This window comes from Hibiscus syriacus, unplaced genomic scaffold, assembly GCF_006381635.1.
Source record: "Hibiscus syriacus cultivar Baekdansim isolate YM2019G1 unplaced genomic scaffold, ASM638163v2 tig00111402_pilon, whole genome shotgun sequence".
NCBI lineage: Eukaryota > Viridiplantae > Streptophyta > Magnoliopsida > Malvales > Malvaceae > Hibiscus > Hibiscus syriacus.
Window position 1 is genome coordinate 8,700,616 of NW_024063082.1, and position 17,723 is coordinate 8,718,338.

The 17,723-nt window shown below is 34.3% G+C and overlaps 1 long non-coding RNA gene and 2 pseudogenes across 1 annotated transcript; 1 reads left to right on the forward strand and 2 right to left on the reverse strand.

The window, feature by feature from the left end:
* Positions 1–159: 159 nt before the first annotated feature.
* On the reverse strand, positions 160–5,805 carry LOC120161815 (annotated as a pseudogene).
* Positions 5,806–10,075: 4,270 nt separating this feature from the next.
* LOC120161672 lies at positions 10,076–13,920 on the reverse strand (annotated as a pseudogene).
* LOC120161673 lies at positions 13,068–13,594 on the forward strand. Its single transcript, XR_005519495.1, has 2 exons — positions 13,068–13,225; positions 13,562–13,594. It is a non-coding gene; the product is annotated as an uncharacterized LOC120161673 (long non-coding RNA).
* Positions 13,921–17,723: the final 3,803 nt, after the last annotated feature.

Genomic DNA, 17,723 nt, shown 5'->3' on the forward strand with positions numbered 1-17,723 from the left:
ATAAATCCTGATTATAAACAAACTTAATCAACCGAACCACATATTTTACTGGAACTTTGGACTGAACTTTGTTTGTAACTAGAGCTCAACTTCAACGATTATTCCTCAACTGACAAAAGAACGTTTACTACAAATTAATGTACAAGAGAGATGGAAACTGTATTCAAAATGTACTCGAAATACAAAGTTTTTAACCCGAAAAGAAAGGTGGTGTCAACAAATTAAATTTGAAGCTGCTACCATACCGAAGAGCCCAAAATTTTCCAAACGGCGTTCAATTAGTTTTGACACTAACAAAAAATCTAGAGGACATCTCCAGATTATGTTCTTTTCCTTCCAAGGAGTTGGGGCCTACTTAGATTTTGGCCAAGTTCTTTTGGGAGAGTTGATCCATAGCCGCTTCTTCATTTTTTACCATGGCCTTCCTTGCCAATTCGTAGCCGGCAAAGTTCATAGCGCCTAAGGGAGCAATCCAGAAAAACCTGGGTGCGGCTCCTTTAAAGAGGCCAAGAGGTCCCTCGTGACGGAGTATAGAAAAGGCTACCACTGACATCGATATTGGTGCCCCCCCGGAGCAGTCATCATTCTAGTTTCATGACATCGAAAGGTGTAGTGACAACAGCAGCTAACCCTCCAGATAAAGCTCCCACAGCAATAGTTTCCCATGGTTCCAGTTCCCGTCGGAGAACTTGTTGGGCGAGCTAAAACAAGATGCAGAACCGAAATGAAAAATTGCATACACTCACCATGAATTACCCGAGAGCAATAAAAATACTCGATTTCAAGACAAAAATCAATACCTTTTTGGATTCAGCATAAAGACCCATCCCAGCAACATAGAATGGCACCTCACGACAAAGAGTGGCCCCGGTTCCACGGAAAAAACCTTTCAGACCATCCTGGTTCCAAGTACCAACAAGAGCTTCTCCAACGTTGTCAAAAAGGCCAGCCTGCAAACGTTGCTTTAGTACCTCACAAGGAATCCGCACTGCTGTTCCCAAAAGTGTGCTGCAGAATGATGCCATGGATTGAACCTGCATATCATGTAAATACAAGTTTTAATTCAATATCTCATATACCAATAACAGACGTTTAAAAAACCATTCCTCTCCGAAAATTGTAAATTAGCTGTGCAAGACCAGCTCCTTCTGCATGCAAATAAAGAGAGCCAAAGCCAAAGCACATTCAGATGCACATACCAAGCATGCTAAGATCTTGAGCACATAAAAACACAACAAAATAACAACAGGATTCAAAATCAGAGTGATGGGTAAACAGAACTTCAAGTTGGATGTTACTTTTCAAAATTATATTGAATAAACATATTCGGAATTGAATAATAGTGCAACAAGAACTACCTGGATTTCTGGAAGGTTTGGAGCAACATTGATCAGTACAATCTTACTTGCTTCAAATATTCCAGTTCGCAGGCCATGGCTGCAATGTAGAAAGAAAGCCAATTAGAACGATGGCACAAACAAAAGCCAAATAAAGAAAAGAACAAGGTAAACAACAAAAATATATAGAACCTTGAAAACTGTCCAAGAATTGCAGGGATTGAACCCCTATATAACCCCTGTACTCCAATTTGTGGAAGCTTTGAAATAATTTCTGGGAAGGTCATGGTTGATGCTTGCACCCGAGTCTGATAAAACAAAAACGGGAAAAGCAGAAAAAAAAAGTATCAGTAAAAGCCCTGTTGATTGTCACAAGATGTATTCCACAAAAGAGAATGGCATAGCCAAAGATGAACAGAAAAATGAGCCGTTCAGTAAGACGACATGCATCTTTAAGCATGAACACTTTGACTCCTTTTGCTCAAGTTTTTTAGTGTTGAAAGTAGAAGCACTGAAAAGAAGCATTTCTCTTTTTATCGTGAACAAGGACTGGTGAAGAGTCTGGAGGGGAACTTAGAACTAGCAAGAAGATGCCTTTATCAAGTAACGACAAATATCAAAGTAAACAACATTACCCAATAAGCAGACGACAAGAAGACTCATAGAACTAGTTGTGCACTAAGTTGAAAACATTTCATAACTTGCACAATTTGGCCAAAGCCTGAACTATATATATATATATATAAAACCAGGAAAAACTCAGGTATTGAGGAACATTATCAAATTATGGAGTACTTGAATGGCTTCCAAAAAATATATGTAACAACTAAAATGGTTGTGTCCAACAACATTAGCGGGTTATCTTGAAGAAAAGCAAGCACCAAAAATTTCAATAAAAACCATCTACGAGAGAAACCAATATATCATAAGTATCACAAGGGAACTATTTCCACCATATGTGAAAGAACATTAATGGTTATGAAAGTGAGTGACACAAATGAGCTCTCCGTCCTCCATACTGACAAATAAACACTAACATGCAGAATGCATATCCGTCTTTGCAAAAGATAGATGGTTACAGAGTCTAGTAGATGTCCACAAGAGTAGAATGATGTAAAAAATATGGATGCTCTTATACCGTTACAGGGAATGATACAAAATATAAAATTTATATTATTATGTAACAACACTAAGCTGAATAACATGCCTTTATAGTATCAACTGGGTGCAGTAAAGATGTGGAGAGTGCGCATGCAAGACCTCCAGCCAATGCAGATTTAAGAACACTTCCAGTATGTATTTCCACAGGCGGTGCAACAGCAACAACAGTTGCAGCTTCAAACCAGATATTCCTGTATGTAATACAAAAGAAATCATCGAAAGTTAGTCACCAGAAATTAGTGCAAAAGAGTGCATGTGCAAGCAAAACTATATGTTTGCAAAGGAAAAAAGGAAGGTTCAGCTTTTGTAATAACCTTAAGGCCTGGTGCCAAAATTTTATACTAACATATGCATTGATCATAGGAAACAATAACATTTTTAACAAAGTGTCCAGACCAAGAACCACAAAGCAGTACTGCAGTAAACAAACAATTTCACAAACCGGACCTACAAACTCAATTTTGGTAACCATGATCCAATCTATAGTTTTTAAGTTCTAAACGATGCAGCCTGAACAAAAGGCAAGCCAATAATAAATAAAACTAGACCTTGAGCTCCAACTAGACTTCCTATAGATAATTCAGATGGAAATATTAATCTCACCGAGGATCATCTTGAAGTAGGCGATCAGAAGGCAACAAAAGCATAAAATTGCGGAAGTGTCCATATGAAATAGATTCTTCAGTATCTGCATTCAAAAATCGCATCATAGCAACAGCATTGTCCTCATTTGCAGGAAGTCCAGCATTTTTAAGTGATGCCAATATTTCACTTTTTTGGAGGGTCCCAGACTTGCTTAAACAGAGAGAAGTGTAGGCTCGAAGAATAGTTGGCTCCTTCTGTTCCATCAAAGACAAAAACTGCTTCCAATTGAATGATTTTGAAAAATGACTTTCTAGAGCGACGCATGAATTCCCGAGCATATCTCGGTGGCAATTTCTTTTTCTCATAGCAAATTCAAGATCATCTAAGGTTACTTGTCCATCACCATCTCTATCCAATTCTTCAAAGAACCTTCTCCCTAAAAGAATAATGTACAAGTAAAATTAATTCATAGCTATTTTACTGAACTATAGATAATCAAATTAGGCCATGGTAAATTACCCAACCTAAAATTAATGCCATGGGAACTCAATGGATATGAACTCATTTAACATAAAGTTTGATAACTGACCAGTCTATTAATGAGAAGGAAGAATAAAAACCTATCAATGAAAAGTCTTTGAACCACCCCCCCCCCAAAAAAAATATTAATAATAATAATATAAAAAAAATTAGTTAGGAATCAGGGAAGGGTGATAACCAAAAACAAAGTCCAAAACTAACTAGTTTCTACGGAGTTTAAAGAAAATTATGATTCGAATTACGGCTTCCGCTACTTATAGTCAACAGAACAATATATTTCTTTGCTGATATTCCTTGAACCAAACCAAGAAAACTACGGTTAGAATTATGCTACTTGTATAGTCTACAACCTAAAATATTTATTGATGTTGCTATTCGAGGAACCAAACCAAGAAAAGAAGAAAATGATACCTTCAGACTCTGTGTATCTGAAAAAATCCTGGACAGAGAATAATTTCTTCTTGTCAGGATGATCTTGTGAAGAGCGCCCCAAAAGTGGTACAAGGTCAATCAATTCCGTTAGTGAGACAGTGGATAAGGTGGATTTCAAACGCTCCACATTTGATAGAGGAATGCTAAGTATCCCACTGGCCAGGTTCTGTGGGGAATTAACAGCTGTTTCTACCCTACTCCCAGTACTAACACCATCATCACCCTCTTCGTTCACTTGAGATGCAACTCCAACCATACCTGATGGAACACCTCCCACTCTAGCAAACTTCAAATTTCCTAAAAAACCATTCACATCAACCTTTTTACCTTCCCAAATACTTGTCACTGATTTAAAGTATTCGAACCGAGGGGGTGGAGATGGAGTCTGGGGCCAATTATGATGCATATGTTTACTTTCCTGTAGAAGATGATCAAACTTCTGAAGATTTTGAGTCAATTGATCAAGAATAAGTCCTATAAAACATTCGAATGGTTCATGTTTCCCATCATTATGTTCCAAACCCTCATTCTTTTCACTAAAATGAGTCCTTGCCTCACTATGCCTACACTCAACTGAAGCCTTTGATTTCATGTCATGAGTACATGAATGTCTACGCCCTTTATCTTTGTCACTCATTCTCCGAATTCTTTTCCTACCGGAGTTAAATGAGTTTGGTATAGCCTGGACAAAACTGTTAACCAACACCGACCAAGTAATTGCAAACTGAAAGCAATTCATGCAAGACCCTTCATCTCTATCCGCATCCTTTTCTTTCAATCCTTTCCTAACCACCTCAACCTTCTCATTGTTCTTGTCATTTACCGGTGAAAACATTCCGATAAAGGCCTTGACGGGAACTTTCATAGGTAGAGCTTTTTTTCTCTCTTCACTACCAACACGGCACTGCCCATCATTAACACCACTACCAAAACTGCCATTTCTCTTCTTCATACCAAAGATTTGAACCTTACCATTCCTATCACTAACATTCGATTGGGCAATCAATTCAACATTATCTCCTATATTATTTGACACCCCGAAACAACATTCAACATCTTTTGCAGTTTTCTTAATGCCCAATTCAAGAGGTAAAAGTGCTTCCTTTACAAATTGAATCGAATTCGAAATCGATTCCATTGGATCAGTTTTAGACAACATTACTCTTACCACCTCAAAAACTCCCCTCTTCAATACAAACTCTGTCTTCTCTATGGATATTCAACAAGAACCATATACAACCCAAAAAAAAAAGTTGAACCAACTCAAAGGATGAAAAGAGATTTTTCTACTTAAATCGAATCAAAAATCAATTCGAACAACCCCAAAATCCTTGCTTCCCTATAATATAAACCAAATTTGCACTTCTCTTAAATATTTCGAACCAACTAAAAAGAGTCCACCAAGCTAAAGCTACAATTTCGACGCCAAAAAAGAACCCAGAAGGAAAACTATATCTTTGGCCAATAAAATGATATTTGAACTAAAAGGAGATTTTACATGGAAGGAGGATCTGCTGAAGAAACCGACGCCGCCTTCTAAAGCAAATCAAGCTTATCCATACTGACAAATAGCCAAGTGGCATTAGTTTCTTGTCTATATCGTGGAAGAAGATTCCATTTTCACCCTCCCAAAAAAGGGCTAAAATTATAACTCTAAAATAGGTCCGTCAGAGTTCTGTGTTCCTTTTGAAGTTATAAAACAAGGAAGTGAAACAAAGGGCTGCTTTGAAAAAGAAAGTAAAGTTCAAGGACTAAAGGATTCTTAAGGGGGAAAAAGCTAAATTTATCTTTTCTTTTAACAAATTTTTAATAATTAAAAAAAAGAGAGCGAGAGATAGTGGTGGTGGATGGCAAGGAAGAACCTAAGAAGAGGAGGAAGGAGAAGCATAGGCCTCTGGTTTTTTAAATTTATTTTCCAATTGAGAAAATCGCCTCAGTGACCAAAAAAAAGTTATAATATACGATTTTAACCAACTTTTTTTGGATTTGCCAAAATGACCAACAAAATCGCAACGCGATCCCCAGAATCGCAAATCAGTTTCCAAAATCGCAACGCGATTCTTGAAAATCGCAATGCGATAGTACAAATTCGCATTGCGATTTTCCAAAAATCGCAACGCGAATATGAAAATCGCAACGCGAACACATAAATCGCAACTCGTATCCGTAAATCGCAACGTGTATCCGTAAATCGCAACGCGTATGGGTAAATCGCAATGCGTATCCGTATATCGCAACGCGTATCGTAAATCGCACGATAATCCGTAAATCGCAACGAAATCTGTAAATCGCAACGATAATCCGTAAATCGCAACGAGAATCTGTAAATCACAACACTGAAATTTTGGGTATATAACATGAAATCATAAACTAAATCCTAAATCGCAACTCATTCCATCTCATCTATCACTCTCTCCGGCGACATCACGTTCTATATCCAACGACATCCTTCCCAATCCGGCAACAGGTTTTAGTTTCGCAGCTCGTCTGTTTAGTAAATTAATTTACAACCATGAATCATCTAATGTATGTCGACTGGTCAATTCATTTTCCTTCTAAGGTATTTACTCTTTAATACCACAAATTCTTGTCTGTAGACCATTTTCGGAATCATCGCTGAATAAATCTTCCAATGTCTTTATTTCATTTCCACGTTTCCACAATATCATGGAATGCTGACGTACTTGATTAATTTGTTCATAACCCATTGTAATTGTACACTACGTAAACTCATCAGAGTTTTCAGACTTATCCAAATCACTTATTAAATCCTCAGTCGTTGAGGTTACCTAGTTCATTTAGCAGTCATATCCATTCCAGTTACTTCAGGATTTTCCAGAGTAATTCAAACGTTCCTGAATTTCAGATACATATTGTACTTCCATTCCATTCAATTTGGTCTTCGTGGTTGATTTGTCGAACAAACGTCCAATTCTTAGTATTGAATACGATCTAGAGATGAGCTTAGCTGAATACTTCGAAAATTTATCATCGAGCCAAACTTGAGAAGACAAATACATGTTCCAGTAATATCTATGCCATTCAGGTATTGACATAGCTTTAGGGTTGATATACTCACTTAAACTGTTTTCCATTACCTTTAAAGGTAGTCCAATACCTATGCTTACTTGGATTCCTTAATTAATCCAAGACATTTACTTAACATAGGCCATAAGGGTATTTTGGTCATTTTGGTTTTCAGTTTTATTCCAATCATAACAGAGCTCAAGGATATCCCATTATTCCTGAGCTTGGTGATATTCTTGGGTCATTTCCATTACAGGGGTAATTTGGTTATTTTACACATCCACGGTATTTCAATCTTTTTCCTCCATCCGGTCTTATTATTTAATTCCAATTTATCATCTATTCTAGTCCGTTCGAATAATTTTGATAAAAGAGCACCCTCCGATAAATTGTTCTTCAGGTATTTACTCATAACTCGGATATTTTCGGGTCAAGTGCCTTCTCGGATTTTACAAACGCAATATTATGAATTTTTCTTTACAAAGACAGAATATTAATAATTAACTTTGTACTTAATCGAGTTAAGTACAAATCCTCAAAGTGCTTTCTCTTTCAGGGTCAACTCTGACTATTTTACTTCTCAAGGGCATTTTCGTAATTTCTTAACCAGATAATTTCGATATTAGCTCTTAACGAAAATAATATAATATAGAGATCCTATGATTAATTGCTTCATCGAACATTCTTTGATCTTGAAATGATTCCTTAAAAGACTTCTAGTATCTAGTATAAACCTTCTTGGGGTTAAAAATCGATTATCCATAATTTTCAAGTAAAACTAACATTTCTTATGCACATCAATAGTTTTAGGAGATCAACAATTCTTTTCAGATTTATTAATCCACTTCGAGGGACAATTCTTGTCATTTTCCAACATAAGAGCAATTTCGTAATTTTACCTAATCGAAATATTCTCATAATTTATCATCTAAGTACCTTTAATGAGATAAATTATAATCTACATATCCATGGTTGATTCTTTTATCACTTAATTCAAGAACTTGTAATTTAATTCCATCTGTCCTCCAATTTCTTATAATAGTAATCTGAGCCATATTCAGTTACCTACTTTCTACCGTATTAGTATCTAGTGTAGATCTTCATTAATTATACATACGAGACCAAACATTTCCATTCATGCATTTATCAATACCAATATGTTCTATAAAGCATAAAGAGGTAGTAAAGTATTACCTCGATTTCCGTGCAATACTGATCGACCATAAAAATCCCATTCGAACGCCTTTGATCTTCAATTCAACTTCCAATAATTTCTCAGATACATATCAACATAAATTATATCAGAAACGGAGCTTAATTGCGATAAACGGATCGAATCGGGTGATAAATAAGTGAAAAATAGCTTACCGAGTTCGAATTTGGCGAAACGGACTTCGGATTCGGATTCAGGACGTAAAGTATAAAATATGACTTTTCGGAAATTTAGAATTTTCGGTCAAAATCAAAGTCAACGGGTTTGACCGGCGATTTCGAGGCCTTCGGGTTCGAATTTCGAAAAACGGATAGCGGAATTGGATTGGGAACGTCGAAAAATGTAAGGATAGGCATACTCGGTCAAAGTCAAAGGTCGTTTAATGCCCAGTCAAAGCCAGTCAAAGTTTTGGTCAACAGTGGTCAACGCGGATAGAATTGGATTGGGAACGTCGAAAAATGTAAGGATAGGCATACTCGGTCAAAGTCAAAGGTCGTTTAATGCCCAGTCAAAGCCAGTCAAAGTTTTAGTCAACAGTGGTCAAAACGCCGGTCACGGTCAACGAGTCGAGTCGGGTCGGGTCAACGGGTCGGGTCGGGTCAAGTTATGACTGGTCAAACCGGTCAACTATGTACCAAAACCGGTCAAACCGGTCATTTTTCCTTCCCCACGCGCAGTGGCGGCGCGTGGGGCGCGTGAACAGTGCCCTGATATCGAAAAATTCCCGAAAAAATTCCTAAAAAATTATTTTAAGCGATTTCGAGATGCTTACAAGCTCGGTTCAATTTTTGAACGGTAGAGATCTCAATTTCAATGAATCGAAAACTTTGACCGCTTCACCTCCTCACGTGCCGCCGCCGCCGGAGAAAAGGGAGGACACAGGTGGACTCAGAATGGCACAAGGAACACGATGGTGGGGTGTCGTAAACGGATGACCCGATCGTCGTGAATCTATGAAAACCAACTAAAACCGAGTTATTACCGACGATACTTCCGACTGAAATTCACGACGAACGGCGATGATTCACGACGAAAGGTTTGAGGGGTTTTGTTCCTCGGTTACAACGAACACGATGTGGTTTCGGCTTGTCGATCGGAGGTCAACGGCGAGTAGATCGAAGTTGAAAGTTGGTTGATCAGAAAGGGAAAATCTGAAAAAATTTCTAAAAACATACGGAATGGGGATTTATTTCAACTCATAATAAAAATGGTAAACCATGAGTTTAGTCACTGAACTTCCATGCACTTCTTAAAACGGTCTGCCAACTTGAAATGTTACAATTTAATCTCCAATTCCTTCCAAAATACTAATTAAATTCACCACTTTATAATTTCTTAAATTTAACCCCTAAATTGGATGTTACAAAATCACCGACCAAATATTAATTTAGTTGAAAATTAGGATAGAATAATGTTAGTTAAGATTGAAAGGGTTACAAATAAATCAGTGTAGAAAATTCGACAGTATTATATGTACAATATTTTTTTCTTTAAAAAAATGTAGGTCAATGGCAACTCAATTATTACTCATCCCAAAACATGGCTATTGAAGATCGGAAGAGGCAATAAAAATTGTTCATTACAACTCAATTAGTATTAATTAATTAATTACAATTAGTATGAGGGTAACATTATAAGTGGTGATAATTGATTGGGTGATGGTCCAACTCAAACGCGGATGGTCAACTGCTCAGAACAAACCTATGACTGCAATTGAATGTGCAAAGATGCAACAGCTTTATGGCTACAATGTACAAAGATGAATCACCTTGAAGATTGTTCTATGCATATGAGTGGTGTCTGTGACGATCCTTCTCCCTTGACGAATATGATGAGCCACGATAATCACGATCTGAAAAGAGAAAAGGTTCAGATTGTGAACTAATCTATAGTGAAACTGAAACTTTGTGGAAAGGTAAAAAAAAAAAACATACCACGTGATGAGTGGTGCCTTGATTTTTCAAAATGCCCTCCTGATAGAAGATCATAGATGTTACTGGTTTGGTTAGACAAATCATATACGAGGTAGTAGTCAAAATCAGAAATATAGAATCCATCTGTTACAAGATTAAAACAAACAACCTGAATCCTTTGTTCTATCCTTCGATCGATGACCTCGACCCTTGAGTTCATCTCTGTCCCTTTCCGTCTCATCGCTCTCTTTCCTGTCAGAATATCTGCCCTATCACGATCACGGGCCTTTACTCTCTCGCTTCTCTCTCTCTTTCTCTTTCTCTGTCCCAGTCCTTGATTTTCTCCACTTGATTCTGTCTTATGCTCAGACTTGGATTTATGCCTGTGTTCTTCTCTTGTATCACCCTCTGTAGGCATGCTCTTGGATTCATCGTCACTCTGCTTGGATTCTTTCAGCTTGTCAAAAGCCATTTTAATTTTAACTTCTTTGGCTCCCTCTGTTTCCGTGTCAGTTGCAACTACATTGTTGTCTGAAGCATTGACATATTATTAGATAGCGGACTCGGGGGAACTTCCTGCAAAACAGTAACAGAATTTCACTTGACCTGATTCGATTACCCTAAAGTGCTCATTTATGTCGGATGTAGCTATATCATATAATAAACTTCTGGAATTCCTCAATGCTACCCTTACTTTCATGCCATAGGTGTAGCCATTAGTACATAACCATAAAATTAGTGATCCAGCTGACCACCTAGAGAAGACATTAGCAGTACTTTCTGCATATATCACCATGCGCTTGGAGATATAATAAAAAATTCAAAAACATATATTTTAGCAGCGCGTCCTACCAGTGAAACTTGGGGGGGAGAAACTAAAAGTCGGATTTACCTTTGGAGTAGTCTGAGATTGTGAATCTGCAGACCTGGTGGAAAATGTAAATGGTTTTCCGTCCTTACAGACAGGAATGTATTGAGCCTTGGGACGGCTGTACAAATGAGCCAGAACCCTACAAACCTCATCAATTCCAGACTTCTCTGCATCAAAAGCCTTCCACCATGGTGGATTCTCAGGAAGAGGTACTTGGAACCTTCGAGCAGCAGCATATACAACCCCACATGCCACGACCTCACTCTTGAATCGAACACACAAGGTTGTACGTAAGCTACTTTAAATAGAGTTGACAAACAGAAATACAGGAAAAGAGAGTAAGTTCCACCAAAAGAAAGAGTAATAACATGCTAGTGGTTCAATGAGCAGGTAATTGACAGCAAAAACTAAAAATGAGATACACTAGAACTTCCATTTAAATGTAAAGAATCCTATTATAAAAGTAAACACTAGCAAGGACCTTTTTAAGGCAATTCATAGATCATGTTACCCAAATACGGAACTAGAAAAATCAATTCACACAAAAACATTTAAATGCAGAAGATTCAAACCATTAGAGATAAAAAAGAAACAAAAAGAATATATACATGTTACCTGCAACCAGAATTTCAAAGCAATTACAATTTAGCAGTACATCATCCACGTCCATTTCTATGTCAATACTTGGCATAAATCACAGGTAGAAAATTACTAGTATATAACCACTTGGAATTCAAAATTATATCAATGGAATCTTTATAATCTACATTTGATTTGTAATCAAACCTGATTTTCTTTTTCAAGATTTCTAAAATGTTGAACCTCTTCTTAAGAGTTATGCGCAATCAAGTAAATATCTGAAATTCCCCCTTTCTGGTAATGTCATTTTCCTAATTCCAGTTAAAGAAAATATCTGGTCCACAACATTATGCTTGGTATTATATTTTCAAATCAATGTTCTATGGTTGTCGAGTGAAATTGTTTGGTTCACTGGAAGGACTGTAACATACTAGTAAGAACAAATCCCAATACCTATCTCCACAGAGTTACAATTGGGAATTGAAGTTGCTATATAACTTCAAATATAAACTAATCATAACAGCAGAGCCATTTTGGTTTACATACAAACACTTGGCATATAGAATTAATACGGAACACAGCAGTCAATACTGATTATGTAAAATAACTAAATAAGCAAACACAACATGCACTAACAAGAGAAACATTGTGATTGGTTGGTGATTGCATTGCAAAAGTACCTATCATTTGCGAGATTCCATGCTTCCTGCCTCAACTCAGGAGGTGTTCCAAGGGTTGCAAGATAGTTTGATATGAACTTATGGGGATGCTCAACATGGCAAACGAAACCCATCTCCTTCAGTATGTGTCTTTCTGTTCTGCTCAATTCTGCTTTCAAATCTGAAAATTTCTGCAAATAACAAACAGAAAGTATGGAATAATCACTATGAAGAAAGACTAGACAACATGTTCTGAAAAGGAAGTGCTCAATTTGTCCATATAATGAACGTATCAATCTCACCTTTGAATATAGGTCCAAATGTCTATTGCTAAGTTCTCTTCTACATTCCATTCTGTGGAAAACTATGATTGCTTGCCTCGCTCTCCTAGGACTTTCCTCTAATTTTGATGCAGAAAGAAACACCACCATTACAACTCAAATGTGTAATTCTTCATACACAAAACAAAATCATAGATAACTAACACTGATTCTTCTCTTGCTCCCAATTTAAAACAGCCAAAGAAATTATTAAAAGAGATTAACCTTGACATCAAAGCGGGCAAATGATTTCTTGCAATAAAAACGATGGAAAAGAACCTGGCCAGTGGTCATGACAACTTGGGGCCTGCAGGTACAAAATTAATGAAATCGAAAGTAACCAAAAAAAATCCTTATAATATATGACTTATATAACTAAAATTAAACGCAAAAGTAAAGAAATTGTTACAATTTAAGTAATATTCCGCTTTCTTGGATGAGATCACAGCCATAGATTCTTAGTGTAGTTTCAGTTGCTTCATCTATGCCATCTTTACTTGACGGTGAGTTCTTTAGCTGCTCATCTGTTAAGTAGAAGTTGTCAATCGCGGTATAGATCATTATTTCCTTAACCACCTTCTATTAACTGTAACAAAATGAAAAGGAAAAGAGAGAGACAAATTTCTGCATTCTGATCAGCGTTTCAAATTGCTGTGGCATTGCAGTGTGCGGCCACTGCCAAAGACCTCAATAGTAATGTGAACAAATTTCACATCAATAGCAGCAGACTGCGGCCGGAAATAGCAGTTTAACCAAAATGTCTACCACTTAACTAAACAGATAGCTGTTATAAAAAAAAATCTCCTCAACAAAGTAAAAAGAGAGATAGTATGATGAGATGAGACAGTAACGAGCAGTAGGAATGGAAACAGAAAATTAAATATACTAGAATGATGCAGATGCAGAGACAAGATAACTCAAAAGAAGAAATCAAATCTTCAAGTTAAGTTTAGGGTTTCAAAAACTACCTTATTTAATTTGGTCCGTCGGAAACTTCAAGGCAATAGAAGGCTTGCTACATGACCTGGAGGAGGAGGAGAGGGGTCAGCAGTAGGGCCCAAAACGGAAAACAAATATAGCAGAGAGCAGATAACACGAGCTATACCTCAAAATTTCATGACTCAACTAGAAATCAAATCTTCATGATAAGTAAAGGGATCAAGAAAGTAGCTAATTAAAATTTCTGGTACGTAGGAAGCTTGAAGGCAATAGAGGGCTTACGTCAGGCACTGGCGCAGGAGATTTAAGCTGAATGGGATCAAATAGTAGGGAGCGCAAGTCGAGGTTCCCCTCACAGGTGATTGGATCAAATAGGAATTAGAAAAAGACAGATTTTTTTAGATTTATTTAACGGTGATTAAAAATTAATAAATGTTTTAAATATTTTTAAATATTTTATTTGATAATAATATTTAATTATTCTTATAATTGTTGGTATTCGAGCCATGATCTATAACAATAATAATAACTCTTTCAATTATTGAAGTAAATTAATTGTGCAGGGAAAGACGAGACTTGGCTACGAGAGATGACAAAATCATATATAATTTAGGTAAATTATACAAAGTAACTTAATTATAAGTTTAATAGTAAAATATTATTTTTTTTAAAAATAATTATAAATTATAAATAAATATGAAATAAATATTTTTATTAATCTAAAATGATTTATTCTAAACATTTTTTATCATTTAACAATGAAAATTCAAATATTTTATAATTTTTTGTGCTTAGACGTAAGATATTTAAAAATAACAATTATCACTTTAACAGTTTGATTCGTACTAAAATAAATAAATTTATTATTCATTCAAATTTAAACAGATGTATGATATAAAGATGATGTTGTCACGCTCGATGAGCATGAATGAGCATCGTTAATGATGAGCACTATTAAATTAATTTATAAAACATTAAATTATAAAGTGCTAAACATATAATTATAAATTAATTAAAAATCTAAATGTAATGTAATTAAAATGCAATATCTATAAAACATTAGTTTTTAGGGTAGATTATACAATTGACCACCTAACTATTTATCCCTCTTACTTTAACAACTGATTTTTTATTTGTGTCAATCGGGTCGCCTAACTATTTAAACATTGTCAATCAAGACACTTGTCGTTAAATATTAACGGAGGAGATGACGTGGCAGTTATAAAATTTGTATAATTGCACATTTAGACTTCTTTACTTACACATTCTATTAATTTCATTCTAACTTTTATTTAATTTAATAAATTTAATCATCAATCCGATGGTGAAAAGTGTCATTGTGTGATAGACTTTTTTTTAATATTTTTTATTTAATAAATTTTTCATCCAATCAAATGGTGTTATGTGCCACCAATTGAGTGAATGGAAAATAAATTAAATCAATAATCACTGCTGGTGGGGTTTGAACTTGGGACACAAGCTAAAAAGCTTAGCATCCTAACCACTAAGTTGAACCACTAAATTTATTTAATATACATAACATAATTTATATATTTATAATATAGTTAATAGTAATAAATGACCTGATAAGGACTCAAACATGAAATAATTAAATAGTATAAAAATGTAAAATATATATAAACAAATATTATAATTGATTAATAAATGAATATGTTTTATTTATATTTTAAATCACATTTAATGTAAAAATTAAAATAAAAGTGAATTTAATATGTTATAATTGAAATGTATTATTTTACATATTTTAAATTAATAAATTGTCTTCGTTATTCTAATTTTATTAAATTAAACGCATCATATCTTATATTTTAAAATATTATAACGTCAATCGAATTCTAATTTTATTTAACAACTCTATATTAAAATAGAATAATTCAATAAAATCAAGTTCACCTCAAACTTTCTTCAAATATATAATGAATAAATAATAAAATATAAAATTCTTACTATAACCGGAATATAAACAAATCAATGCGTAAGTTAAAATGCTAATTAATAAACCTTCAACTATCAGGAAAATTTTAAAGTCAACGAAGCTCTTCGTTGTATTTCAATTATAATATATTAAAATTATTTTTATTTTTCATTAAAATGATTTAAAATATAAATAAAAGATATACAAATATTAATCAGTTATAATATTTGTGTATATATATCATATTATTGTATTATTCAATTATTCCATGTTGGAGTTCTTATTAGGTTATTTTCTCTTTTTTATTGTCATTAGCTATATATATTATGTCGTGATAGGTTTGTCATTTAAATGGTGTAACCCAATAGTTGTGTCGTTTTACTTCCTCTCCTCATGTCTAGGGTTCAAACCCCACCAACAGCGATTATTAACTCAATTAATTTTCTATTCATTCAATTGGTTACATGTGACACCATTTGATTTGATGGGAAATTTATTAAATTAAATAAAAATATTAAGAAAAAAATTCAATCACATAGTGACACATGTCACCATATGATTGAGGATTAAATTTATTGAATTAATAGAATGTATAAGTAATTAGGACTAAATGTGTAATTATACAAATTTTACTGACTACCACGTCATCTCCTCTGTTAATATTTAACGGCAAGTGATTTGATTGACAAGATTTAAATAGTTATGTGATCCGATTGACAAAATTAAAAAAATTGGTGGTTAAAGTAAAAGGGGCAAATAGTTAGGTTATTAATAGTATAATTTACCCGAAAAACTAATGTTTAATAAATATTGTATTTTAATTAATTTTCATTTAAATTTTTAACTAATTTATAATTATACGTTTAGTATTTTATAATTTAAAATTTTATAAATTAATTTAATGGTACCCATTGTTAACGGTACCCATCCTTGCTCGACGTACGTTGTAGAATTTTTCATAATATAATATGTAATAATAGTATTTAAAAGAGAAAAAAATAAAAAAAAATTAAGAGGTAAAAATATCAATATATTTTATTTTTATTAAATTAACTTTTTAGTCATTATTATTAGAATCAGACAACCGGCCATTCGAACCGAGAATTGACGAATAGACCAATCCATAATCCCTATAAGATCATAAGAATCAAGGATATGAGAAAAACACATTTGAACTGCAAATTACGAACTGGATAAACCGATTGGACCGATCTTAAAAAAAATGGGCTTCTTTTATTGGGCCAAATCGGGAAAACTCAATATTAGATCCAGCCCAATTAAAAAGCTGAAAAAAGATCCCAACAAAAAGAGAGTAAAATTGCTGTTATTTAAAATTTGTTAGTGACGTAGGTCTCCTAACTCGTGATGCCCATGGTTTGGTATTGGAGGGTCGACCTCTTCCATTATTGGGTTCCCGTAATGTTCGTGTTCTTGAGACACGTGTCATTTGTTTTAGCATTCGTTTGATGGTTAAATTGGAGTTCCCATAAGTAATTATTGATAGTGATTTTTTTAATATCATCTATTAATTGGATAACTCTCTTAATGATCTCTCGATGTTTCGATTTTATCTTAAAGAGATTAAAGAATTGTTAGATCTCCATTGTCACTTTAGTATACGATGCATTTACTACTCTGCAAATGATGTTATGACATGTTCAAGCTGTGATGTTACGACATGTTCAATCTATTTTCATCTTATTTGTATCATTATATTTTGACTGTTCACATTTAAATTATATTTCTATTGTTGTTATTAAATATCATTTTTCAAATAATAAATTATAAATATTCTATTTTCGACTAATGAATTAGAAGTATTATTAATTATAAAATAAAATATACACATTCAATTATAAAATTTATAATAGTAAAGCATATATGTCGTATTAAAATCTTGTCTCTAGATAAAGTAAACCTTGTACCAATTTGTATTAGTTAATATAATACTATTATTGTGTATGCGTCGTGTTTCCTAGTAACTTAGTCAAATTTCCCCGTTTCATTAGTAAATATGATTCTAGTAAGTCTTCTCCCTCTACATAATTTAATGTTCCCTCACACCATCTAGAAAGCGTTCCTCTCAAGGCATGTGTCATTTCATAACTATTAACCACCTCATCCGCTAGAAGCCCAAACCAAACACCTATAAAAACCAAAACGTCTTACCAAACTTTTCAAATACATTCCATTGTTCAATTCAAAACATGG